This window comes from Staurois parvus, unplaced genomic scaffold, assembly GCF_062004578.1.
Source record: "Staurois parvus isolate SC_StPar_1 unplaced genomic scaffold, SC_StPar_1.0 ptg000380l, whole genome shotgun sequence".
NCBI lineage: Eukaryota > Metazoa > Chordata > Amphibia > Anura > Ranidae > Staurois > Staurois parvus.
The window spans coordinates 1200505-1227998 of NW_028318176.1; the positions used below are offsets into that span (position 1 = coordinate 1200505).

At 41.6% G+C, this 27494-nt stretch overlaps 1 protein-coding gene across 5 annotated transcripts in view; it reads right to left on the reverse strand.

Annotated features, from left to right (window-relative positions):
• Nucleotides 1-27494, reverse strand: part of LOC149455958 (uncharacterized) — a 221844-nt gene that overhangs the window by 139002 nt on the left and 55348 nt on the right. Inside the window, exon 4 of one of the 5 annotated variants that reach the window (XR_016313993.1) lies at nucleotides 11572-11585. The exons of the other annotated variants lie outside the window; for them this stretch is intronic. The gene's annotated coding sequence lies outside the window, so the exon portion shown is untranslated. Of the gene's footprint in view, nucleotides 1-11571; nucleotides 11586-27494 lie in introns of those variants that run through there. 5 annotated transcript variants of the gene reach the window in all.

Below are 27494 nucleotides of genomic sequence, written 5' to 3' on the forward strand. Positions count from 1 at the left end.
CAGGAGACAGTCTGACATTTCTTATATAGCTATGGGGCGGGGCCAGCCGGGGACATCATCCGAGTGACCCGCCCCATGTCACATGCTTGCTGTTCCTGGCTGGCCCCGCCCCATAGCTATATAAGAAATGTCAGACTGTCTCCTGCATTCAGCTAGTTAGCCTCAGCGGAGAGACAGGGTGACATTTCTCAAATAGGTAAGGGGCGGGGATGATGTGCCCGGCTGGCCCCGCCCCATACCTATATAAGAACTGTCAGCTAGCCTCTTCTTCACAAGGCTGGGAGCCTCCGACGGGAGCGGAACCTTTTTTTTTTTTTCTTTTTTCGGGTCCCTGCCGCCGCCGCCGTGATTGACGTTGGATCTACTTCGGGGGACATTGTTTTAATAAAGGACTTGTCAAAGACCCTGTACTGTGTTTTTTTTACACCACACTTTTTTTTTTTGTGAAGGAGTCTGCGGGAGCATCTACCGCAGACTCGTTCACGTAGGGGGGGGCCGGGATCTGGGGGCCCCCTTGTTAAAGGGGGCTTCCAGATTCTGATAAGCCCCCCGCCCGCAGACCCCCACAACCACCGGCCAGGGTTGTGGGGAAGAGGCCCTTGTCCTCATCAACATGGGGACAAGGTGCTTTGGGGGGGGAGCCCCCCCTGCCCCAAAGCACCCCCCCATGTTGAGGGCATGTGGCCTGGTATGGTTCAGGAGGGGGGGGGGCGCTCGCTCGTCCCCCCCCTTTCCTGACCTGCCGGGCTGCATGCTCGGATAAGGGTCTGGTATGGATATTGAGGGGGACCCACGCTGTTTTTTTTTTAAATTTCAGCGTGGAGTTCCCCCTTAATACCCATACCAGACCTGAAGGGCTTGGTAAGGATGAGAGGGGGGACCCACGCTGTTTTTTTTATTATTTATTTAATTCACGGAAATAATTTAAAATTCAGCTGTCAGTGGGAAACCCCGATGACAGCTGAAACATTCCTTCTGTCCCTGCAGAGAGCTTCGCTATTATATTTGACATTAAAAAGTATAGAGACTGCAACATTGTATCCATTTGTATCCATTCCGGATATAGATGTTTTTATTCGGATACAAATAGATACAATGTTGCAACCTTTATACTTTTTAATGTCAAATATAATAGCGCAGCTCTCTGCAGGGACAGAAGTAATTACTTCGCTATTATATTTGCAGGCCGTAGATGGGGCGAAAATCGAACAATTTTTTTGCCATTGGTGGTAACGTCGGCCCATTGAACAACCGATTTTTTTTTTTTAACACTGTCAGTTTTCGCCCCATCTAAGGCCTGCATTTTTCTTTTTCTTATTCTTTTTTTTTATTCTTTTTCTTGCAGGCCATGGCTCATGTGCAGATTATTTATCTGTTAAAAGATCAGCCAATTTGCCGATCATTGCAGCTAAAATCGGCCGATCTGCAAAATCGGCCAATTTTTTTCCAAATTTACCAATTAAAAAAAGTTGCAAAATCCCCAAAAATGGCTGACCAATTAACCCACTAACGGGCTGAAAATCAGCCGATTTTTTTTTGCGGACGATTTTAGACCCATGTAAAGCAGGCCATAGATGGGTCTAAAATCGGCCGATTTTTCTGCCGAAAAGAAAATCGAACGATTTTCGGGCCGTTAGTGGGTTAATTGGTCAGCTGTTTTTCGGGATTTTGGCACATTTTTTTTATCAGTAAATTTGGAACAAAAAATTTTCAACTTTACTGGTAAACAAAATATGCTAAAATCCCAAAAAATGGCTGACCAATTATCCCAATAACGGAAGAGGCCCTTGTCCCCATTAACATGGGGACAAGTTGCTTTGGGGGGGAGCCCCCCTTCCCCAAAGCACCCCCCCATGTTGAGGGCAGGTGGCCTGGTATAGTTCAGGAGGGGGGGCGCTCGCTCGCCCCCCCCTTTCCTGACCTGCCGGGCTGCATGCTCGGATAAGGGTCTGGTATGGATTTTGGGGGGATCCCCAAGCTGTTTTTTTTTATTTCAGCGTGGAGTTCCCCCTTAATATCCATACCAGATCCGAAGGGCTGGGTATGGATGGGAGGGGGGACCCCACGCTTTTTTTTTTTTTTTTTACATTCAGCTGTCAGTGGGGAACCCCGCTGACAGTTGAAACATTAACACATGGCTGTCGCTCCTACAATCCCGCATGAGTTATGTTATCAACTCATGCAGCATTTTAGTAGCGAAAACCAATGCAGCGCTCATGTTTCAGCTGTCGGCGGAGTTCCCCACTGACAGTTGATGTAAAAGTATTGCAGGGAATTATAAACAATTTGTAAAAAACCCGGCGTGGGGTCCCCCCTCCCATCCATACTAAGCCCTTCGGGTCTCGTATGGATGTTAAGGGGTAACTCCACGCTGAAATTAAATAAAAAACAGCATGGGGTACCCCCCAAAATCCATAACAGATACTTATCTGAGCATGCAGCCCAGCAGGTCAGGAAAGGGGGGGGGGGGACAAGCGAGCGCCTCCCCCCTCCTGAACCATACCAGGCCACATGCCCATACCAAATTATTCAAACATTTGTAAACAGACCAATTAACTGAAATGGTTTGGCATTTGTACCCCAAATATGACATTCCCTGAGGCATTGGTAAACCGAGGTACGCCTGTATTAGTATTGCAATCCTTTGTATTGGGATACATAGAACCATCATACATGTGAATTGGCAACATAGCACAACATTTGTGTCACATTGGAGATATCTGGTAGTTACACTGAACTTGCCCAGGGACCTAAGATTGATTCACAGCACAGAAATACAGGCTGGATTAGCAATGTAGCTCCGTGGATTAGTGGTTAGCACTACTGCCTCACAACTCTAGAGTTGTCGGTTTGAATCCCAACCACGGCAAGGAAGTAGTATGATCTCCGTGTGTGGCTGTCTTCAAATAGATGTTCTGGCAACATCTTTGCTTTCTGTCTAAGTGATCCCTAAAATGTGAATTAGAATGAGGCCTTGTCTGTTGAAACACCTTCAAAGCTGCACCTTATGTGAATGTCATACAATGGGGTAAGATAAGAGCCTGGAGCACTAATAGATTTGATAATGATGGTTTACACTCAACCCACTTTTGTGAAGGATTTGGCAAGCAAAGAGCTGACAGAGAGAGAGAAGAGCGAGCCAGTGAGATGAAGAAGAGGGAGCGAGAAAAACATACTGAAGAGTGATAAAGAGAGACATACAGAAGAGTGAGCGAGAGAGAAGAGCGAGCCAGTGAGACAAAGAAGAGTGAGCGAGAGAGAAAAGACTTGGTTGGTGAATCCACACATCAAACTTGTCACAAATACTGGTATGGATTTTTCCACCAAATGCAAAGCAGACCGCACGCCTTCAAAGATTTATTTCCTTTGTTAATTCTCCTGCTTCGTTCACACTATATGCAAATGAAAATTACTGTTTAAGTTGCCAATTTTACTGTGTTTTCTAGAGAATTACTAACTAGTTGTGTTTTCAATTGTGTGTAGCATTGCGATTTCTATTTGAGTCTAGATGTTAAATTGCTAATAAATGGCCAAAATCTTCAAATACCTTTGAACTCTCACTGCAACAAATGGCGTACGTTAATACACTCACATTCATTATATCCAATATCAGGTACCATGTCAATTCACAAATTGCACCTGAAATTGCACACCCTGGATGTGACTTGTCATGTGATTGGCATGGCCAGCAGCTTGCTCTTTGCATGGCAAATTGCACCCAATGTTACTGGGGGCCAACACCACTGTCACATCTAATCCGATGCGGCAATTGCCCAACTTACAGTGAAGTTGCACGAGTTCACAATCCAATTGGATGTGAACAGAGCCTACAGTGGCCAATAGGGTGCGACTTGGTCTACGATTTGCAAGTCGCCTGTAATGCCAATTGCATGGCAATCGCAAACAATGTTACTAGGGGCTACCCGGTCACATTAAAGCAGATTTCTAAGTGGTGTTATTGACACCACAGTCACATCATGTGACTTGCATAGGAGTTGCATGATTTCAAAGTTAGGGTACATGGTGATTTCAAGTGCAATTTGCAAGACAATCGACACCGATCTCTCAGCAAATTGCATGAAAAGTAGTGTATTCATTACTCTATTATTACTTGCGGCTCCAACCAAGTTTGAACCACAACAATATGAACGCTCCAATAGTGTGCACATTGAGTGGGACTTGGCATGTGATTTGCACAACATGCAAGTTGTAAATCGTCTGCAAAGTCGCACCCTATTGTCTGCTATTAGAGTGACCACATGGGTGCATTTCAAACACTGATTTCTATAGTAGTACATGTACTACTTTAGTGGCAATTTGCATAGAGATCTGTGTCAGATGTCTTGAAAATTGCATTAAAATGGTCAACTTTACTGTAAGTCGCAGGATTTGTAAATCAGCTTTGCCCAGAGTGTAATGTTTGGTGATGTTTGATTTCTGGAGTGTTTTGCCAATTGATGGGAAATTCACCATACTAGTCAAATCGATTTGTCATTTTCAGTATTGCATACAAGATGTGGTCATGTGACTGTCTTAACTCATGCGAGAATCTGGAGGGAATTGTGACCATAGTAGCAATAACGGTTCCAATTGGGGTTCCCTTTCACATCCCTGCTCAATGTTCTGTTGTATGCTGCACACGTACATTTCACTGTATATTTCTTTCTGATTTGTGGGGCCTGTATACCAAGGGTTAATGCAGGTAGGACGCGGATTCATCAGGTGAAAACACTTTCACTGACCAAACTAAGGTCAGTGGTGGGTGTGGCTTCATTGGGTGTGGGGCCTTGTTTGGCGCGCTCCAAATACAACCTAGCTTATATAAAGACGTGCAGTAGGGAGTGATTTGGCCTGTTACTAGGCCGGGTGGTTTGTGACTAAGTCCTTGCTTGTAGTGGTTTGGGGGAAGAAGAGATTTTGTGCTGAATTGCCCCAGACACCACTCAGGCTGTGTTTGGAAGTGGGCTGGAAATGTTTGCATAATTTTGGCCTTGTAAAGTGTTTGTGTGTTATTGCACAATGATTGTGTTTTTTCTCTTTGCATTGAAAGCCTCACACATGTCAATCGTTTTGTTTAAAATCTGCCCTTGTTTTAATTTTGCTTGCTTATTTAGACTCCAATGCATTTTTCTGACAAACCTGCTGACAAATGTATGTGTAGGGGATTTGTAGAGGTGGGAGGGGATTTGTAGAGGTGGGAGGGTTTTTTTTTCACATGCTTTGTTTTCTTGATATTTTGATCTGAAGACTTTTTTTTTGTGAATGGATCTTCATACTAAGTGATTGTGTAAGTAAATCCTATGTGCATGAAAATGTTACTTGATTCATCTTCCCCTTTGTTTCCTGCTATAACCTGAGCACACACAGTTCACTAGAAGTATCTTTAGATTGTAAGCTCTTATGAGCAGGAGTGTTTTATTTTTGCCACATCAATCCTATTTTTGTGACTCACCAAGATATTGACTGTACCTACTTGTTCCTGCTGACCAAATAAATGACGATATATTTGATCAATAAATATTTGACCGATGTTTTTGTGTTTATTTTATGTTCAATATATGAACAACCTTAATAGTTACTTTGTATACTTATATAATCTGCTCAAATGTAGCTTGTAAGAGCGTGAATATGCAAGTGGGTGCAAACTGGCTTTTTCAAAACCAAAAAAAAAACCCACTTGCACCACAATATTGTTATGTACTAATGAATGTCACATTCACTGTGCAGCCAGCTACAGGTTTTCTACAATTCGATTTACAGTAATAAAATAGTCCACACTTTGTTGATTTTTGGCCTTTGGCAACAAATATTAGCCAAGGTTAAAAAAAACAAATCAATAAGACACACATTTGCGAAAGCTATCATAGCCGCACATAAAAATGCGCGATTGCAAACAAATAAGCACCAAACAGGTGTCCGCATGGAGCATGAACGGCTATCCTGGAAGTCCGTCATCACGTGCGCGCGCACCCGGAAGTGGTCGTGGGGAGTGTAAGTGGATGAGAAGTGGTTGGAGGTTTTGTGTTGGTTGAAAATTTTGATAACCTTATTGGCATTTGGACATGGCGAGAGCACAGTTCTCAACTGAGGAGATGATCCTTATATGTACAGTAAGTGTGGCCATTGCAAACATGTTTATAACATGTGAGGGACAGGTAATTGCAATTTTGTGGGTGGAGCCTAGCAGAATCTCACTTGGTGCACATGCTACTTATCTGTACATTAGCTCCTGGGTATTGATGGGTCAATGATATTAACCACTTGCCTACTGGGTACTCCTACCCCCTTCCTGTCCTGGCCAATTTTCATCTTTCTGCACTGTTACCCTTTGAATGACAATTGTGCCGTCATGCCACATTGTACCCATCTTAAATTTATATCAGTTTTTTCAGACAAATAGAGCTTTCTTTGGGTGGTATTGACTTGCTGCTGTGTGTTTTACTTTTTGCTCGATAAACCACAAAATAGCTCATAATGAATAAAAGTCTGTTTATATTATAACATTTGGTAAACTGGTAATTTAGCAACACTGATGTGCGTTGATGAGGCAGCACTGGTGGGTGGCACTGCTGGCCACAGGTGGGCGTAACTGTTGGGTGGCACTGGTGGGCACTGATCATCGGGGCCGACCCCTGCTTTGATAACTGCTGGTTCTTGGCAGTACTTTCCACACATTCTGATAGCGTGATGAAAGTGCAGCCAAGACCCGGCAAATGCATTTCCCGGTGATCAGCGTGTCATTGGACATGGCTGATCACATGGTAAAAAGCCGCTGTGATTGGCCTTTACCACATCACGTGATCAGCTGTGTCCTTAGGACACAGCAATCACGGAGAGCGCGTTCTGCCCGGATGTCATATGACACCCTCCCAGAGCTGCCTGGATTTGTGTAGCGTTATTTGGCTATCTGCGGTCGCCCAATAGGTAACCAGCTAGGCCTTCATGGCTAATCTTTGAATATCTGGACATGTATACTGCGTATAATGCATTACATTCTACAATGTGTTGGTGTACACGGTATCACAGTGTGCAATGCGTTGCTGGATTCTGCATGACAGTGGACAGCGTATCACAGTGTGCAATGCGTAGCTCCATCCTGCATGACAGAGTACAGTGCATTACAGTCTACAATGTGTGGGTGTACACGGTATTACAGTGTATTACAGTGTGCAATGCGTTGTACACTGCAGTGTGCACTAAAGCATTTTACACTCATGCACTGTACACACTAAAGCATTTTACACTCATGCACTGTACACACTAACGTATTTGACATTTTTAGTGTGCAATGCGTTAGTGTGCAATGCCTTGGACAGTACAATACATGTGCATACCCTGAAAAAGGGTCCTGCACATTTTTGGCCCGGATGCGGTGCAATTTGAGGTGTGCAAAATGTTTGTCTCTAATTGCAACGCACACAAATTGCATGTGATTTGCCCAGGAGTGCGGTGTTAGACCACAATGCATGTATGTGAAGCCAGAATAAAAGGATGTGGATTTTGTCTATTTTTACTTGCGTATGTTAACATTATGGAAGTGCATTATTCTTCTGTTTAACATGCTATAGAAATGCAACATGCATTTGGATGGAGTGTTTTTGTATGTGCATTTTGGAAGTATTCTAAACACACATTGACCCTAGGGCCACACCATATCTTATGCAGGCCATAGATGGGTCGAAAATTGGCCGATTTTTCGTCCGGAAATAAAATCGGCCGATTTTCGGATCGTTAGTGGGCTATTTGTTCGGCCGTTTTTCGGTATTTTGGCAGATTTTTTTTTTCGGTAAAGTTGGAAAAAAAAACGGCCGAATTTGCCGATCGGCCGATTTTCGCGGCAATGATGGGCAAATTGGCCGATTTTTTACTGATAAAAAATCTGCACATGAGCAGTGACCTGCAAGAGGAAGACAAAAAGAAGAAAAAGAAGAAGAGGATGAAGAAGAGGATGATGATGAAGAAGAAGAAGAGGATGATGATGATGAAGAAGAAGAGGATGAAGAAGAAGAAGAAGAAGAGGATGATGATGAAGAAGAAGAAGAGGATGATGATGATGAAGAAGAAGAAGAAGAAGAGGATGATGATGATGATGAAGAAGAAGAAGATGAAGAAGAAGAGGATGATGATGAAGAGGATGATGATGATGAAGAAGATGATGAAGAAGAAGAAGGATGATGATGATGATGAAGAAGAAGAGGATGATGATGATGATGATGAAGAAGAAGAAGAGGATGATGATGATGATGAAGAAGAAGAAGAAGAGGATGATGATGATGAAGAGGATGATGATGATGATGAAGAGGATGATGATGAAGAAGAAGAGGATGATGATGAAGAAGAAGAAGAAGATGATGATGAAGAGGAGGATGATGATGAAGAAGAATAAGAGGATGATGATGAAGAAGAAGAAGAAGAGGATGATGATGATCAAGATGATGAAGAAGAAGAGGATGAAGAAGAAGAGGATGAAGATGAAGAGGATGATGATGAAAAAGAAGAAGAGGATGATGATGAAGAAGAAGAAGAAGAAGAGGATGAAAAATGAGAGGAATTCCAGTATGGCAAAAAGTGTCCCTGCAGAGAGCTCCGCTATTTCTTTGACAGTTCCTTGACATTTACAGCGGTTGCAACATTGTATCTATTTGTTTCCGAATAAAAACATCTGTATCCTAAATGGATACAAATAGATACATTGTTGCAACCGCTGTAAATGTCAAGGAACTGTCAAAGAAATAGCGGAGCTCTCTGCAGAGACACTTTTTGCCGGCTGTAGACGGGATGAAAATCGGCCGATTTTTTTTTTTACCATTGCTGGCAACGTCGGCCGCTTGAACAACCAATTTTTCATTTTTTAAAAGAAAATCGGCCGTTTTTCTCCCCGTCTATGGCCTGCATAAGCATTAGTGTGCCTGGGGGAGGGGGGGACCTTTGGCCTTTCCAAACACAGTAGATGCTCCAAGAATGTTTCCTTGAACTCTTGAAATGGTTAAAAAGGAAAGACACTCTAGATAGCCTGCACTGAGAATTGACTGTCATGATGACGTGTCAATGATTATTTGCTCTCATTTTTCAGGAGTGGTACTGCTTGCGGTTGAAGCTGGTAGAAATCCACCTTCACGTCCTCCACTCACCTTCACTTGTGGCCAGTGGATATTTTGTGGCCGCAGGCAAGAACTGGCATCGAGGACCTGCATAATGACCCTGGCATGCCAGAGGTGGTTTGGAAGCAGCACAGCAATTTGACCATCCCTTTCCTCTATGTTGGTTTTAGGGTGCAGAATTGCTTCTCGTTCGTGAACGGACTGTCGCCGGATATCAGAGTCCCCATATTTTCAAGATATGTTTTAGCCATGTTGGCTTATTTTTATGTTATTTTCCAAGTGTGTCGCACCTAACCGCACAATAGTGTGGTGCCATGCGTATTTGTGGCTGTGAATGGGGCTGTTTTTAATAGACGTGTGTAGGTGCAACAACGTTTTCATCATGGTACCTGCGCACATCTACATAGGGCATTGCATTTCTTTGCTGTGCTGGAAAATGTGTGTTCTTGCATGCGTTTCTGCACCACCAATGGTGTGAACAAGTCCTAAGGGCTGGTTCACACTATAGAAACAGTCTAGATGTGTTCCTGATGGGTTTTTTTCATGCCCTTTTGGCATGCATGTTTAGTGTGTTCCAGTACATTTTGAATGCGTTTTGGACATGTTTACATTGCATTTTTATATCCCTTCCACTTATTTTTTTCTATTTTCTTTGTATTCAATGTAGTTAGGGACATGTGCGTTTTAGTACATTCAAGGACGTTTCAATGTGTTCCAGTACAGTTCTGTGCAGAAACAATGCAGCGTGGTCAACTTTGTTTACAGCACCTGCAATGCACTGAAAATGCAAGTGCTGATGTGAACTATGACATTGACAACCATATAACCTTCTTTCTGTGCGTTTGTGATGCTGAAAAAGCAACTGAAACACATGTAGTGTGAACTGGCCCTAAAGGTTATTAGAGGTCAGGGAACGGGACTGACCAGGAATTGTGAATTCAATCAGACTAGTGGTGAGATACAATCAGCAATTGTATAATAATGTGAGATCTGAGCTGTAGCTGATAGAAAATGAGACACATTCACTTGATCAGTAAATAGATAGTTAAAGAGTGGGGCGGTGATCCATAGATTTGCATATGGGACAGGTGATGGCGGGGTGGGGGAGGGGGTCAAGTTGTATAAGGAGACAGATTTAAAAGAGAAAAATGTTACAATGAAATATACACGGCATGAAACTTGCACATTTCCTAATTGGCAGAAGAGTACATTCATCCACTTTCTAGTCATTAGGCAAAATCATAATTGTTTGATCAATATTCCTGACACTGACACAACCCAGAAAATTGATCTCTATTTTTTAGGATGTAGCCATGACCGGGATTAGAACCCATGAGCCAAGTGCTGTAAGTTCTGAGCTCTAACCACTAAACCACTGTGGGAGACACAGTTTGAGTTATAATGTAGAATAGTTCCATTGTTTGAAAATGATAGAGCGAGCGCTGGTCACATGATATAGACTACTAAAATGGTAATACACAAGATAAATATAACCACGAACAGTAGTGCATGAACTCGTGAAAGGTCATCCACCCCTGTGACAGTGTACTACACTATTGAGCACCTTTCTGGCTCCTGTGGCTGAGCTAATTCCTCCCCAGGACCATTTGGGCACCCACCCTGATGGATGGATGGATGGATGGAGCTGGATGACTAACCCATAACTGCCAGCATACCGCTGCACCCCCAGATGTGTGATGTGTATAACCCATGCACATTAATACTTTTGTTCTGGTGAGTGTAGACCAGTCCCAAGGGTGGTTTACCTTTCACGAGTTCATGCACTACTGTCCGTCACGGAGAGACCACACGTGCCATTCATAGGCACTCTCTGAGTTGGTACTCTCACACCAAGGACATTCCATTATTCAGGAATGATTCTATGAACTTATTTTAGCACCATTTACAATATTACATCATTGTTGCAATTCTTTGCACTTTTTGGTTTTTACATGCGTTCATTATTGATCACATGCATTTATAGCGCTGCACTTGTCTTTACCATAGAATAGTTACGTGATTAAAGAGAATGAAGATATATAATTATATTGGGAAATTAGAAGTATATAAATTATTTGAGATATAAGTGTGTAAATGTTTAACATTTGAGTACAGAATGTTTGACATTCATTAGTAAATGCATTAGTTTCCTGATCATTTTGGAGACACAGCAAGAAAATAAATAGAAGAAAATAGAAAATTCTAATACAGGTGTACAGGTGTATTTATAACATTCTAAGAATTCTTTTGCCATCATGAAAACGCCAATGTAAATAAAGCCCGCGCTTGTGCGCCATCTAGCGAACATATCCGGTATTGCACCTAAAAATGTGCCAGTGATAGCAAAGTAGTCAATAGACGCTCGTCAATGAGCTTGCTAGACGCTGGTCAGACGACTGATTGATTGACCGGAGTCTGCCTGAATGGTCAGTCTCTGCTATTACACTCACATCTTAGTGAATCAGGGCCCATGTGACCAGAGCACTGAAAAAATCAGTATTACTATAGTTCATACAGTGATCACTATATAGGGTCTCATTTATTAAAGTGGCTGTGGGCAGAATGGTCGCACAAATACTTTTTGCCAGCATAACAACGGAAGGCTGTTATAGGTCAAAAATAACTGTGCCAGACAATTCACCCTCAGACACATATTATTGAGGTGCAGTTTATTTTGCAGCATTCAAATCATAAAAATGAACTGAATATCTCTATGCATTTCAAATTAGGTTTCAATATCCAATTACTTTTCAAAGTATTTCTTGCATAAAGGGACAAGTCTATGTGAAACAGCCTATGACAGCGTAGTCTGATTAACATTTATACAGGCAAAGAAATTTGCAGTGCTGCATTTAAAGGGGAATTTTGCTCTCTTAATCAACCATTACTATTTTTAATCCTTACGATAGGAAAAGTATCTCATATTTACTTGTTTTGAACATTTCTTCAGTTACTTCCTGTTTTCCAGGCCTAGGCAAAATGGTGTCATACATACCATGAATCTTCAGAAGGGGAGATAGGTTTTCTCAGCTAAATGCATCCTCCTGCCTGCTGGCCTGAGCCAAGGGCAGATGGATTTCAGGAAGTAAATGCTACATTAATTATCTGCCCTTACTCAAGATGGCCTCAGCCACAAATGCTAAGAGGTGTTTTTATCAGTGATTTCTCAGCAAAATAAAGCATAGAGACATGGATGGATGGGGGAGTTTGCTTTGAATATTAAAAATGAATTAATAGCATTTTTGGCTTTTGGCAGTGTAGTTCTGCTTTAAATCTCAGTTCTCTGACCCATGTTCATTCAACATGAACCCCTTAATAAGACAATGCAGATCAAGCAAGCATGCCTTCCTATCAATATCAGATACAGCATACCTTCTCTTTTTTCATACCCCTGGGGTCCTTTCAGCAGAATCTTGCACATCTGCTGACCTGGGGCCCAAGTTCAGTGCTGTGAAGCATGCACTTTAATAAACAAAAAGTAAAGAGTACCCCGTAGGATGCAGAAGAGCCATGACAGATCATTTGACTGCAAGCTGGGAAAAGGAATTCAGCGGTTCTTGGGATGGGGAGCAGCTGCTTTTACAAGGCAAGGCTTTCTGGAAAAAAAAATAACTCTTCCATGACCTCAATATGCCTCTCAGCAGATAGCTTAGGGTGTCTACTTTCTGAAAAGGGGTCATTTGGGGGTGTTTGTTCTTTCCTGGTATTTTAGCACCTCAAGAAATGTGATAGGCAGTCAGAAAGTAAAAGCTGCATAAATTCCATTATCTATACCATAGTTTGTAGACGCTATAACTTTCACACAAAGCAATCAATATACACTTATTGGGATTTTTTATTACCAAAAACATGTGGCAGAGTACATTTTGGCCTAAATTTATGACGAAGTTTGAGTTTTTTGGATATTTTTTATAACAGAAATGAGAAAATATTTTTTTTTTTTTTATTAAAAAAGGTGATCAAATACCACTGAAAGAAAGCTCTATTTGTGTGAAAAAAGGAATTAAATTTCATTTATGTACTGTATTGCACGACCGCGCAATTCTCAGTTAAACTAGTGCAGCGCTATATAGCAAAAATTTGTCATAAATCCCATTATCTGTACCATAGTTTGTAGACGCTATAACGTTCACACAAAGCAATCAATATACACTTATTGGGATTTTTTTTTTTTACCAAAAACATGTAGCAGAATACATTTTGGCCTAAATTTTATTTGAGTTTACTATATATTTTTTATATATTTTTTATAGTTAAAAATATAATTTTTCTTCAAAAGTTTTAGTCTTTTTTTGTTTATAGCACTAAAAATAAAAAGCGCACAGGTGATCAAATACCACCGAAGGAAGGCTCTATTTGTGTGAAAAAAGGACATAAATTTTGTTTGGGTACAGCATTGCATGACCGCGCAATTATCAATTGAAATAGTGCAGCGCAGAATAGCAAAAAGAGGCCTGGTCAGGAAGGGGGGTAAATCCTCTGGAGGGAAAGTGGTTAAAGGTAGATTTTTAAAAAAATAACAAACATGTGTTCCATCCTTCCTGGTACCACTACTACCACTAATACTACTATTATTATTGTCATTAGTGAGCATATATATAAGAGAGGGTACAGACGTTTGGTCTGTTGGATCTGAGGAAGAGGCAAGACCTCGAAACGCGTCAGCCTCTTGGAGGTCCAGAGTTCCCATTACAGACGAACACGTAGTGCGGATTGGACACAGTTGTTTTCTCACGATGTGCCTTTGACTGTATTGTCATTTTGTGAGTACAATACCCACTTTTATCATTTAATAAATACCGTATTTGCCGGCGTATAAGACGACCCCCTACTTTTCCTGTTAAAATATAGGGTTTGAGCTATACTCGCCGTATAAGACTACCCCTCTTCCAACACACACCAAATAAAAATGAAAAAACATCAGATTTGATTTCAATATGGTATGCTATTTCAGTATGGTATTCCAATGATGGGGTGCTATTCCTCCCACTGACACCAATGATGGGGCACAATTCCTTGCTCTGACATCAATGATGGGGCGCTATTCCTCCCACTGACACCAATGATGGGGCACTATTCCTCACACTGACACCAATGATCGGGCACTATTCCTCCCACTGATATCAATGATGAGGCACTACTCCTCCCACTGACACCAATGATGGGGCACAATTCCTCCCACTGACACCAATGATGGGGCACAATTCCTCCCACTGATACCAATGATGGGACACTATTCTTCCCACTGACACCAATGATGGTGCCCCATCATTAGTGTCAGTGTGTGAGGAATAGTGTCCCATCATTAGTGTCAGTGGGAGGAATAGTGCCCCATCATTGGTGTCAGTGGGAAGAATCGTGCCCCATCATTGGTGTCAGTGGGAGGAATAGTGTCCCAACATTAGTGTCAGTGGGAGGAATAGTGCTCCATCATTGGTATCAGTGGCAGGAATTGCGCCCCATCATTGGTGTCAGTGGGAGGAATAGCGCCCCATCATTGGTGTCAGTGGGAGGAATAGCGTCCCATCATTGGTATCAGTGGAAGGAATAGTGCCCCATCGTTGGTATCAGTGGCGGGAAAAGTGCCCCATCGTTGGTATCAGTGGGGAGAATAGTGCCCCATCATTGGTGTCAGTGGGAGGAATAGTATGCCATCATTAGTGTCAGTGGGAGGAATCGTGCCCCATCATTGGTGTCAGTGGGGAGGAGGAATAGTGCCCCATCGTTGGTGTCAGTGGGGGAGGAACAGTGCCTCATCGTTGGTGTCAGTGGGGAGGAGGAATAGTGCCCCATCGTTGGTGTCAGTGGGGGAGGAACAGTGCCTCATTGTTGGTGTCAGTGTGGAGGAGGAATAGTGCCTCATCGTTGGTGTGAGTGGGGGAGGAATAGTGCCCCATCATTGGTGTCATTGGGGAGGAGGAATAGTGCCCCATCGTTGGTGTCAGTGGGGGAGGAACAGTTCCTCATCGTTGGTGTCAGTGGGGGAGGAACAGTGCCCCATCGTTAGTGTCAGTGGGGGAGGAACAGTTCCTCATCGTTGGTGTCAGTGGGGGAGGAACAGTGCCCCATCGTTAGTGTCAGTGGGGGAGAGGAATAGTGCCCAGAGTGTCACAGCATGGTGCTGCTGAACACTTACTGGCCGCTCCCTCACTCGATTTTCGCGGGGCCGCTCGGCTCCGCCTCCTCGCCGGTGATTGGTCGCCTGTGTGCCTTTCCAGTGCTGGTGCCCAGTCACCGGTGAGGAGGCGGAGCCGAGCGGCCGAACTGAAAGAAGGAGCAGCCGCGCTTCCTGGACCGGATCGTCGTGGGACCGGGACCGGAGCCAGGTAAGGTACAGCAGCCCCCTGCCCGCCCCTGTACTTAGTGTCCCTTCCGCCACCGCGCGGCCCCTCGAAAAAGTGCCGCCCTGACACCAGCTCGCCGTACACCAGCGTATAAGATGACCCCCGACTTTGTCAGAAGATTTTCATGGGTTAAAAAGTCGTCTTATACGCCGGCAAATACAGTACATTTTTAAGGTAGTGCACTAGGCCGGTGCATCCTCTGTTTCTCTCCACTTAGTATACTTGGACTTTCCCGATCATTTGAGGGCAGCAAGGTATGCACACCCCAGGAATTTGTGATATGGCCTATTCATATAAAGTCCATCCCTAAAGTCAGGAATATTTGGGTTTGCCATTTCTTCATTATCGTTCTTTTTGTCTGGAGGCTGAACAAAGCTGTGGAAGAAAAGGAATGCTTGGGAAGGGGGCAACTAAGTGAACCTGTTGCTTTTCCCTGCGTGGGTAAAGCACAGGTTCATTTCAAAGCTAAATTCCTGGGACAGGCAAAGATTCTCTTAAGGCCTCTTGCACACTGCAGCTTGAAAAAGCGCAGTACAGGGGGAGTTTTCTATGGAGGTAAAATGTAGCCCATTATTTACAATGTGCACATTACATTGGCGCGTAATTAAGAGCCGCATATTCCTCAGTAAGCAAAAAATAGGAAAATCTGCATTTTTTGTCAGTAATTTACGCCGCCTGCACAAAGATGCTCACAAATATGCGCAAATCTCTACATATGAATGTGAATTCACAAATGCGCGCACATATGCGCATAAATACACACGAATATGTGCAAAACAAGCCCCTGAAATTATGTTTAAAAAAACCCCAGATGCTCACACATCAGTACCATGTGCAAGAGGCCTAATAGAAGAGGTATTCTTACCTGAATTCTGTGCTTTGTGTATCTTTTCTAGATCTGTGCAGTCAGTTTTGCCTCTGTGCAGAAGCTTCTTGTAATAAACAGTTCCTTTTTGAATTATAATTTTTTCAGCTGTTGTACTCATCAGTCCTTTGAGCTACTGAGCGGCATATCTCTCTTATGTATATTACTTGTGAAGATCATCCTATTTTGGTCTGCCATGTTGTTCTTCAAGTACAAGATAAGGCCGTAAATACACAATGCATTAGTGTACATTCAGCATAAAGTATATGTTATCTGTTGCTTCTGTTCCATATATTTGTGGTTATGTCTGTATGTATTCAGCTATTCAAAGTACGTCAAAAGCCAAATCTTTTTTTCATTTTTGGATAGCATAAGGAATGATTAAAACCCCCAGTGCCGTTTGTGACCACGGGAGTCCTATGGAGGAGATTTCTTTTAACTCCCACCTCACCCCCTCAGTCTCCGCCCGAATCACACACCTACTGAGCGACATAGAATGGATGTCGCTCCACTTCCTTAAGCTGAACCCCTCCAAAACCGAGTTTCTTGTCTTCCCCCCAGCCCGGACACCACCATCCATTGACTTCTCCGTCACATCCAACAACGCCACCATCAAACCCGCCCCGCAGGCCAGAGTACTTGGTGTCATTCTGGACTCCAACCTATCCTTCCAGCCCCAAGTCCAATCTTTAACAAACTCATGCAGACTCCACCTCTGCAACATCGCCAAAATACGCGCGTTCCTAACTCCAGAAACCACTAAACGGCTCATCCACTCCCACATCATATCACGACTTGACTACTGCAACTCCCTACTCACTGGCCTACCTCACCGCTGGCTGCCCCGAACTACATCACTGACCTAATATCCAAGTACCAAGTCCTGTGAAAGTGCTCGCTGAGTCCCAGTGTAAATGGTAAGAATGCAAACTAACCAGAAGCGTATTGGACATACGCATATAAAGTGAAAAATCTTGAAGATTCCCCTCTCACTCTGGTCAGAATGTAAATAGGAGCTGAAGAAGATGAAGATGAAGCGCCCTCATGTGGTGAAAACGAAATCCTACAGGTCAGAGATATCCTAGCAGAGATGTATGGAATAATCCCCTTCTCTGAAGCTGGTACAAGGATCACTCTGTGGCTGCAAAAGTTGAGATAGCTCCTCACAGGAGACACAGGAAAGGGCTCATAGTGTAGTATATCAATTTCACTTTATTCCGAAAAGCATTTAGCAAAGAAAACATGTATACTGGTGCCAGGTGAATATGAATGACTGACCCCTTAAATTCAAAGATGGCCACCGGGCCTCCACATGGCACCGGCGGCGTGATGTCAACGACGTCCTAGGCTCCACTGACGCGTTTCATGAGCACGCACTTCTTCTAAGGTAGAGCAGAGGTTCCAACCAAGGCACCACCTGCCTGGAGTTTGCATGTTCTCCCTGTGTCTGCACGGGTTTCCTCCGGGTAATACAATTTCCTTCCACACTCCAAAGACATGCTGGTAGGTTAATTGGCTCCTGTCTAAATTGGCCCTAGTATGTATGAATGTAAGTTAGGGACCTTAGATTGTACGCCCCTTGAGGGTTAGGGACTGATGTGAATGTACAATATATATACAGTTGTGTTCAAAATAATAGCAGTGTGTTGAAAAAAGTGAATAAAGCTCAAAATCCTTCTAATAGCTTTTATTTCCATACACACAAATGCACTGGGAACACTACACATTCTATTCCAAATCAAAACATGAAGAAAAATAGATCAAATTTGTGTTGTTCCTCTAAAAAAATTGAAACAAACTGAATAATAGACTGTTCAAAAAAATAGCAGTGTTTGTATTCTTCTTTACAAACTCAAACATTCACTATATAAACTGAAAAATGTTTGAAGATTTTGCTTTCCTTTGAATCACGTAATGAATATTTAGTTGTCGTCGCACTGTTTCTGAGAACTGCTGTACATCTGTGTTGCATGGAGTCAACCAACTTCTGGCACCTGTGAACAGGTATTCCAGCCCAGGATGATTGGACTACATTCCACAGTTCTTCTCTATTTCTTGGTTTTGCCTCAGAAACTGCATTTTTGTTTGGGGTCGTTGTCTTGTTGGAACACCCATTTCAAGAGCATTTTCTCTTCAGCATAAGGTAGCATGACCTCTTCAAGTATTCTGATGTATTTAACCGTTTCAATACCGTGCAATTTTACACCTTCCTGTACAGGCCATTTTTCAGGTTTCAGCGCTCTCACACTTTGAATGACAAGTAATATAGTAATAAGTAATAAGTAATATACATAAGAGAGATATGCCGCTCGGTAGCTCAAAGGACTGATGAGTACAACAGCTGAAAAAATTATAATTCAAAAAGGAACTGTTTATTACAAGAAGCTTCTGCACAGAGGCAAAACTGACTGCACAGATCTAGAAAAGATACACAAAGCACAGAATTCAGGTAAGAATACCTCTTCTATTAGGCCTCTTGCACATGGTACTGATGTGTGAGCATCTGGGGTTTTTTTAAACATAATTTCAGGGGCTTGTTTTGCACATATTCGTGTGTATTTATGCGCATATGTGCGCGCATTTGTGAATTCACATTCATATGTAGAGATTTGCGCATATTTGTGAGCATCTTTGTGCAGGCGGCGTAAATTACTGACCAAAAATGCAGATTTTCCTATTTTTTGCTTACTGAGGAATATGCGGCTCTTAATTACGCGCCAATGTAATGTGCACATTGTAAATAATGGGCTACATTTTACCTCCATAGAAAACTCCCCCTGTACTGCGCTTTTTCAAGCTGCAGTGTGCAAGAGGCCTTAAGAGAATTGTCATTCAAAGTGTACAACATTACAACATTGTCATTCAACATTACAACATTGTACCCAAACTAAAATTTTATCATTTTCTTCACACAACTAGAGCTTTCTTTTGGTGGTATTTAATCACTGCTGGGGTTTTTATTTTTTGCTAAATTAACAAAAAAAGACCAAAAATTTTGAAAAAAAACCACATTTTTCTTTGTTTCTGTTATAAAAGTTTACAAATAAATAATTGTTCTTCATAAATTTAGGCCGAGATGTATTCTGCTACATGTCTTTGGTGAAAATAACCCAAATTAGGATGTATTTTTAGTTTGTGGGAAAGTTATAGAGTTCACAAACTATGGTATAGATCTGAATATTGATCAATCCTGAAGTACTGACAGCCAATCTAATTTCTTGAGGTCCAAGAATGTCAGAACAGTACAGATATCCCCCAAATGACCCCTTTTTGCAGAGTAGACAGTCCGACGTACTTCATAAGAGGCATGGCGAGTTTTTTGAAGTTGTATTTTTTTGTCATAATTTTTCAGAAAATGAAAAAATTCAAAAAATTATTTTCACTATTTTTTTTTTACATACTGTCACCAGTGCAGTACAGCATCATCATATAACTGGCATGGCGGTGAACAGGGACACTGACTGGTGACAGTATGAAAAAAAAAAAATATTTTTTTTTAATTTTTTTTTATTTTTTTATTATATTTAATTTTTTTATTACATTTTTTTTATTTTTTTTAAGATTTTTTTTTCATATTTTACTATGACCAAAGTAGTACAATGTTACCATAGTAACATTGTACTACTTTGGGGAAGTGATCAGTATTTTTTTTTTTTTTTTACACAATTTGCTTATAACAAAGAATTACTTTGCTATAAGCAAGCATTTACCTGAATGAAATCGATTCATTCAGCTTTTTTTTTTTTTTTTTTTTTTTTTGTGCTTAGCTGTGATTTGGTCACAGCTAATCACATGACATGTGCATGTGATTAGCTGTGACCATTCACAGCTAGGCACTAGTATACAATGGATGGCATCATGAATGAAGCCATCCATTGTATACAACTGTCATGTGACCTGCTGTGATTGGTCACAGCAGGTCACATGGTACCAGCAACGGGAGCCGGTACTCGGATCTGTCATCGGCCGTGTCCGAGGTGCACGGCCGATGACAGATCACACTGCTGCGCCGCTCTGCATTAGCGCAAACTGCGCATGTGCGGGACCATGCCAAATGGCGTGCACCCGGAGTGCAGAGACACTTTTGAAGCCGCCAAACGGCCATTGGTTGGGCGGCTAATGGTTAAACTGATCTATGATCCCTGGTATGCGATAAATAGGCCCAACACCGTAGTATGAGAAACATCCCCATATCATGATGCTTGCGCAACCATGCTTCACTGTCTTCACAGTGTACTGTGGCTTGAATTCAGTGTTTGGGGGTCGTCTGACAAACTGTCTCCGGCCACTAGACCCAAAAAGAACAATCTTACTTTCATCAGTCCACAAAATGTTGCGCCATTTCTCTTTAGGCCAGTTAATGTGCTCTTTGGCAAATTGTAACCTCTTCAGCACGTCTTTTTTTTCAACAGGTAACTTTAGACCTTCTTTGATCTTCCTGGAGCTGATTGTTGGCTGAGTCCTTGCCATTTTGGCTATTCTTCTATCCATTCGAATGGTAGTTTTTCGCTTTCTTCCACGTCTTTCAGGTTTTGGTTGCCATTTTAAAGCATTTGCGATCATTTTAGCTGAGCAGCCTATCATTTTCTGCACTTCTTCTTTATATTTTTTCCCCTCTCCAATCAACTTTTTAATCAAGGTACGCTGTTCTTCTGAACAATGTCTGGAACGACCCATTTTCCTCAGAATTTCAGAGAGAAATGCACTGTAACCAGCATGTACAACATTTGCTGCCTTCCTTCCTTCCTTAAATAAGGGCAATAATTGCCACCTGTTTTTCAAAGAATGAATGACCTCACTAATAGAACTCCACACTGCTATTATTTTGAACATGCCCCTTCTTTCAATTAGTGATTCAATTACACAGAATCAGCAGCATGCATGTCATGACTGTTGGGTCTGTTGGATTTCTATTACTCTACTACACCTGCTAGTAAATTATTTGCCATGTAGAAATATATTTTCTACCAAAAACAGTGATTGATCAGGTTAGTGATGTCTGACTGCTATTATTTTGAACACAACTGTATGTAAAGCACTGCTGAAATTGATGGCGCTATATAAGTACCTGTAATAAATAACTAAACAAGAGTACCAGTTGGAATATTTTCCCTCTATTTCTATTCTAACAGCAACCCAAAATTTTATATTTTACCTCCCTTCTAATCCCGGTGACAGTGATCACCAAATCAAATAGTATGTTTCTGACCTTATTCCTAATTAAAACAGTCCCGCCAGTATGAAAAACTGGATAAAATCTATGGAGAAAGGGATATATGTAAAGGCTACACATTTTCTGTAAATATACTAACCCATATGTAGTTTTATGAATGATCCATTTTAGACTTCTTTCCCAAATTTCATACAAGTGATTTATTTTTTCCAGATGATATTTACCAGACTAGCATCAGTGCAATCTCTTTTGTACCTAGTGATTATGAATCTGACCTTTCTATCCCATCTTTTCAAGACATGCTACATGTAGAAAACAACTGCATAACTAATACAAGCAATCATTTGAATAGTATATGAACCTTTTCTTTCCATAAATATGATGCATTAGAATTGAAAAATAAGGACTTGTAAAGACTTGTTAGTAAACTAAAAGCATTTTTATTAAGCAATAATTAGTGCTCTCTGATCTGTATATACAAATATTAACAAATGTGTACACAGTATAAAAAAAAAAAAAAAAAAAAAAAAAAAAAAAGACTATAAACGGCTTATTCACACCAGTGTGCGGACCATTGGTTGCTCGAGCATAAAAGATGTACTACTTTTAAAATTCCACAGGAAGCAAGGCACTGGGAACACTATAAAGACTTGTTTACAGTGCTGACATAGATGGCGTCATTGGCCCAAATCTGTTGGGAATCTAGTGCCTATTGGTATACTGCACTGGTGACAAAGAAACCCTAAAGCAAAGCAGTGAATGTAGGTTAAAGCAACAGATTCACTTTAATACCCCTCTTCCCAGAACAATGAGGATGGGGGGAGAGTCCTTAGCTTTGTGTAAGCTCCACATAGAAACTCCACTCTTAAGTTGGACTCCCTTACTCAACTTCTGGCAGATAAACATACTGACAGGGGAGTGAAAAAAAGTAGTATGTGCAGTTGTGAAGGAAGCATTAACATTACATTGAAATGAATTGATACTCAAACCAATAATAATCATAAACATCAACTGTAAGGTAAATGCGGGCTGCAATGCACTTGCAGCAAGGGTAAGAAATGCAGGGCAAGTACTGTACAGATACAGCAAGAACAATTAGAAAAAATCCCGGTATAGTAATTACAGTCAATAGCATTTGTTAACAGACGTTCACAGTTAAACAAAAGTCCTCCATATAGGAGGTCATCAAAAATAACCTGACCCAACAATAAATGTCAGTTAACACACACACATGCAAAACATATCTTCGCTCTTGCGTACATCTACTGTAAAGGTCGTTCTTAATAGCTGTCATGCAGACTGATTTTGGTTCAACCAATGTTGGAGTTCCTCACAAATCCATGAATTCCTAACTAATATACAGTAAAAAGAAAATTCTTGATTGCCAGAGACTGAAAAGCAAAGCAATGGATGGATAGCAAATGGATATCTCTTCTGCAATTACAGTGGGGAAAATAATTACTGGATCCACTGCAGATTTTGTAAGTTTGCCCACTTACAAAGAAATGAAGGGTCTATCATTTTTATCATAGGTGTATTTTAAAAGGATAGAGACAGAATATCAACCAAAACTCATAAATTGTACACAAGATACAAAGGATGATTATGAGAAAAGTGAGGGATCAGCCCAGAACTACACGGGAGGAACTTGTGAATGATCTCAAAACAGTTCGGACCACAGTCACCAAACAAACCATTATAACACAATACGCCGCCGTGGATTGAAATCCTGCAGCACCCGCAAGGTCCACCTCCTCAAGAAGGCACATGTACAGTATAGGCCTGTCTGAAGTTTGCCAACGAACATCTAAAGGATTCAGAGAAGGATTGGGAGAAAATGCTATGGTCAGATGAGACCAAAATTGAGCTCTTTGGCATTAACTCAACCCGCAGTTTTTGGAGGAAGAAAAATGCTGACTATGATTCTAAGAACATCATCCCTACAGTCAAGCACAGAAGTGGAAACATTATGCTTTGGGGCTGTTTCTCTGCTAAAGGTACAGGCCGACTTTGCCACATTGAAGGGCCAATGGATAGGGCCATGTATTGTAAAATCCTGGATGAGAACCTTCTTTCCTCATCCAGAATACTGAAGATGGGTTGTGGATGGGCCTTCCAGCATGACAATGACCCAAAACCTACCAAGGCAACAACAGAGTGGCTCAAGAAGAAGCACATTAAAGTCATGAAGTGGCCTAGCCAGTCTCCAGACCTTAATCCTGTAGAAAATGTATGGAGGGAGCTGAAACTTTAAGTTGCCAAGCGACAGCCTAGAAACCTTAAGGAGAAAAGTGGACCAAAATCTGGTAATCAACTGGTAATCAACTTCTAGAAACGTCTTACCTCTGTGCTTGCCAACAGGGGTTTCTCCACCAAGTATTAAGTCATGTTTTGCTTGGGAATCAAATAATTATTTTACTCACTGAACTGCAACTCCATTTAAAACATTTGTATCATGTGTTTTTTTCTGGATTCTTTGTTGATATTCTGTCTCTCTCATTTAAAATACACCTATGATAAAAATGATAGACCCTTCATTTCTTTGCAAGTGGGCAAACTTACAAACCTTGCAGGGGATTAAATAATTATTTTCCCCACAGTATTAGCAAAAGTTAGTTTCATTGTTATTTATTTAATGTGAAAATTAGACCTTGAGGGTCTATGTTGTAAACATGGCATCCGCCTTATGGAGACTGTATGTGAGATATACTATACAGTATGAGCTTGTATGAAACATTTAAACCCCTGGGAATTTTTTCAGCGTGGTGGGATGACATTCTATCTATTTATGGCCAATCTCAACACATCATTACCATGGTACTATCAACATGTCTGAATATACATGTGTAACGGAACCGGAACCCAGACTGCACTGAGTTTTTCCGTTATAGCACAACTTCCCCTGTCCGAACACCATCCACGGACCACGCCCTTGAAATCCCTCAGGAAAAAGACAGCACCCAGCTCTTAAAACAGAAAGCCAACTACTTTTATTGTACACAAACAACATGTTTTATACAGAGGGCAGGGAAAGACAACCAGGGACAGGAAACACATCATCAGCCCACCCTATCAGTGGGAAGGGCTACAGTATAGGCAGGAAACACCTCATCACCCCTCCCCATCCAACCAAGACGCAGAACAATGGGATGCAGCCATGCGGCAAAGGATATTGACCAACCCCCACACCAATACACAAACAGTACATCCCATAATAGTTGGCTGGACAGGAAGACACAGCACAATGGGGGGTAGCACATGGCAAACAGACAATGGACAGCCATGTGGCCTAGACAAAGGAACACACACTATACACAAGACTCAGACATTCACATACACACCCTGTACCCCTTAACAGGCACAGGGTGGGTTAAACATAATGAGGGGGACATGAGCTGACCAAGCGGTCCCCCCACCCCCAAAAGTCACTCCCGTCATAACATGTATTAGCGGTCAAGCTGCTGATACATTGGGAGTGGGCAGTCACAGACCGAAGACTTCAAAAATCAAGCCTCCAAGGTAAAACATCTGCAGGGTGATTATATATTACACTTATACATTCTTCATAGACCTTTATATTAAAACTATAAACAGATCTATCTCTGATTGCTAAAATACAGTCAGGTCCATAAATATTGGGACATCGACACAATTCTAACATTTTTGGCTCTATACACCACCACAATGGATTTGAAATGAAACGAACAAGATGTGCTTTAACTGCAGACTGTCAGCTTTGAGGGTATTTACATCCAAATCAGGTGAACGGTGTAGGAATTACAACAGTTTGCATATGTGCCTCCCACTTGTTAAGGGACCAAAAGTAATGGGACAATTCACTTCTCAGCTGTTCCATGGCCAGGTGTGTATTATTCCCTCATTATTTCAATTACAATGAGCAGATAAAAGGTCCAGAGATCATTTCAAGTGTGCTATTTGCATTTGGAATCTGTTGCTGTCAACTCTCAAGATGAGGTCTAAAGAGCTGTCACTATCAGTGAAGCAAGCCATCATTAGGCTGAAAAAACAAAACAAACCCATCAGAGAGATAGCAAAAACATTAGGCGTGGCCAAAACAACTGTTTGGAACATTCTTAAAAAGAAGGAACGCACCGGTGAGCTCAGCAACACCAAAAGACCCGGAAGACCACGGAAAACAACTGTGGTGGATGACCAAAGAATTCTTTCCCTGGTGAAGAAAACACCCTTCACAACAGTTGGCCAGATCAAGAACACTCTCCAGGAGGTAGGTGTATGTGTGTCAAGGTCAACAATCAAGAGAAGACTTAACCAGAGTGAATACAGAGGGTTCACTACAAGATGTAAACCATTGGTGAGCCTCAAAAACAGGAAGGCCAGATTAGAGTTTGCCAAACGACATCTAAAAAAGCCTTCACAGTTCTGGAACAACATCCTATGGACAGATGAGACCAAGATCAACTTGTACCAGAGTGATGGAAAGAGAAGAGTATGGAGAAGGAAAGGAACTGCTCATGATCCTAAGCATACCACCTCATCAGTGAAGCATGGTGGTGGTAGTGTCATGGCGTGGGCATGTATGGCTGCCAATGGAACTGGTTCTCTTGTATTTATTGATGATGTGACTGCTGATAAAAGCAACAGGATGAATTGTGAAGTGTTTCGGGCAATATTATCTGCTCATATTCAGCCAAATGCTTCAGAACTCATTGGACACCGCTTCACAGTGCAGATGGACAATGACCTAAAGCATACTGCAAAAGCAACCAAAGAGTTTTTTTAAGGGAAAGAAGTGGAATGTTATGCAATGGCCAAGTCAATCACCTGACCTGAATCCGATTTGAGCATGCATTTCACTTGCTGAAGACAAAACTGAAGGGAAAATGCCCCAAGAACAAGCAGGAACTGAAGACAGTTGCAGTAGAGGCCTGGCAGAGAATCACCAGGGATGAAACCCAGCGTCTGGTCAGACTTCAGGCTGTAATTGACTGCAAAGGATTTGAAACCAAGTATTAAAAAGTAAAAGTTTGATTTATGATTATTATTCTGTCCCATTACTTTTGGTCCTTTAAAAAGTGGGAGGCACATGTGCAAACTGTTGTAATTCCTACACCGTTCACCTGGTTTGGATGTAAATACTCTCAAATTAAAGCGGACAGTCTGCAGTTAAAGCACATTTTGTTTATTTCATTTCAAATCCATTGTGGTGGTGTATAGAGCCAAAAATGTTAGAATTGTGTCGATGTCCCAATATTTATGGACCTGACTGTATATAACTGTATATACAGAATTAAGCCATTGAAGAATAAAAATACATCTTAAATAGGAACTATTTTATGTGTTGTCTTAAGGATCTACATTTTCAGAGCATTAAGAGGAACTTCCAAAACTAAAAAGGACACTGTATATAGTAGGACATACTGTATATGAATCCTGGAATACACACAAAAATGTACAAAGAGGTGCAGCAAGCCATACCAAAACGTATTGTGTAATTTTGATTCCATGGCATTTTGCAAACTACAAAAAACTGCACAACTTCATTTATATGCTTTAGCACGCATATTCACCAAACCGCTCTAGTATATGGTGTAGATGTAATTGGCACATTTAAATAGCTAGTCTACCTATAACACTTGTTTTACCAGGCAGAATTATAAGCGCCCCAGTTTCTATCCCCGGTTCCAGGCTTTTGCTGCAGCTATTACATAAAATGTAACGAGGATAATATAGCTAACTACAGACCTAAGACAGGGCTTCCAGACTTGGCATATAAGGAGTTTTCTACTAAATATTGTTCCAGACACTAATGATTGTTTGCTACTAAGAAGTTCTAACCTTCCAAAACAAAAAAAACACATGGAACAATGCGATAAATGTTGCTTCCAGGTTCTGGAAACGCCTTGTGGGTGCATTGTGTGCAATTGTGTATCTTACATATACATTCAAAGAATGGGGAATAGGTTAAAAATTCAGGGCAGATCTGAGCTGCAACAATCAGGGTAAGCATAGGCACCTGAAGATGTCTAGAA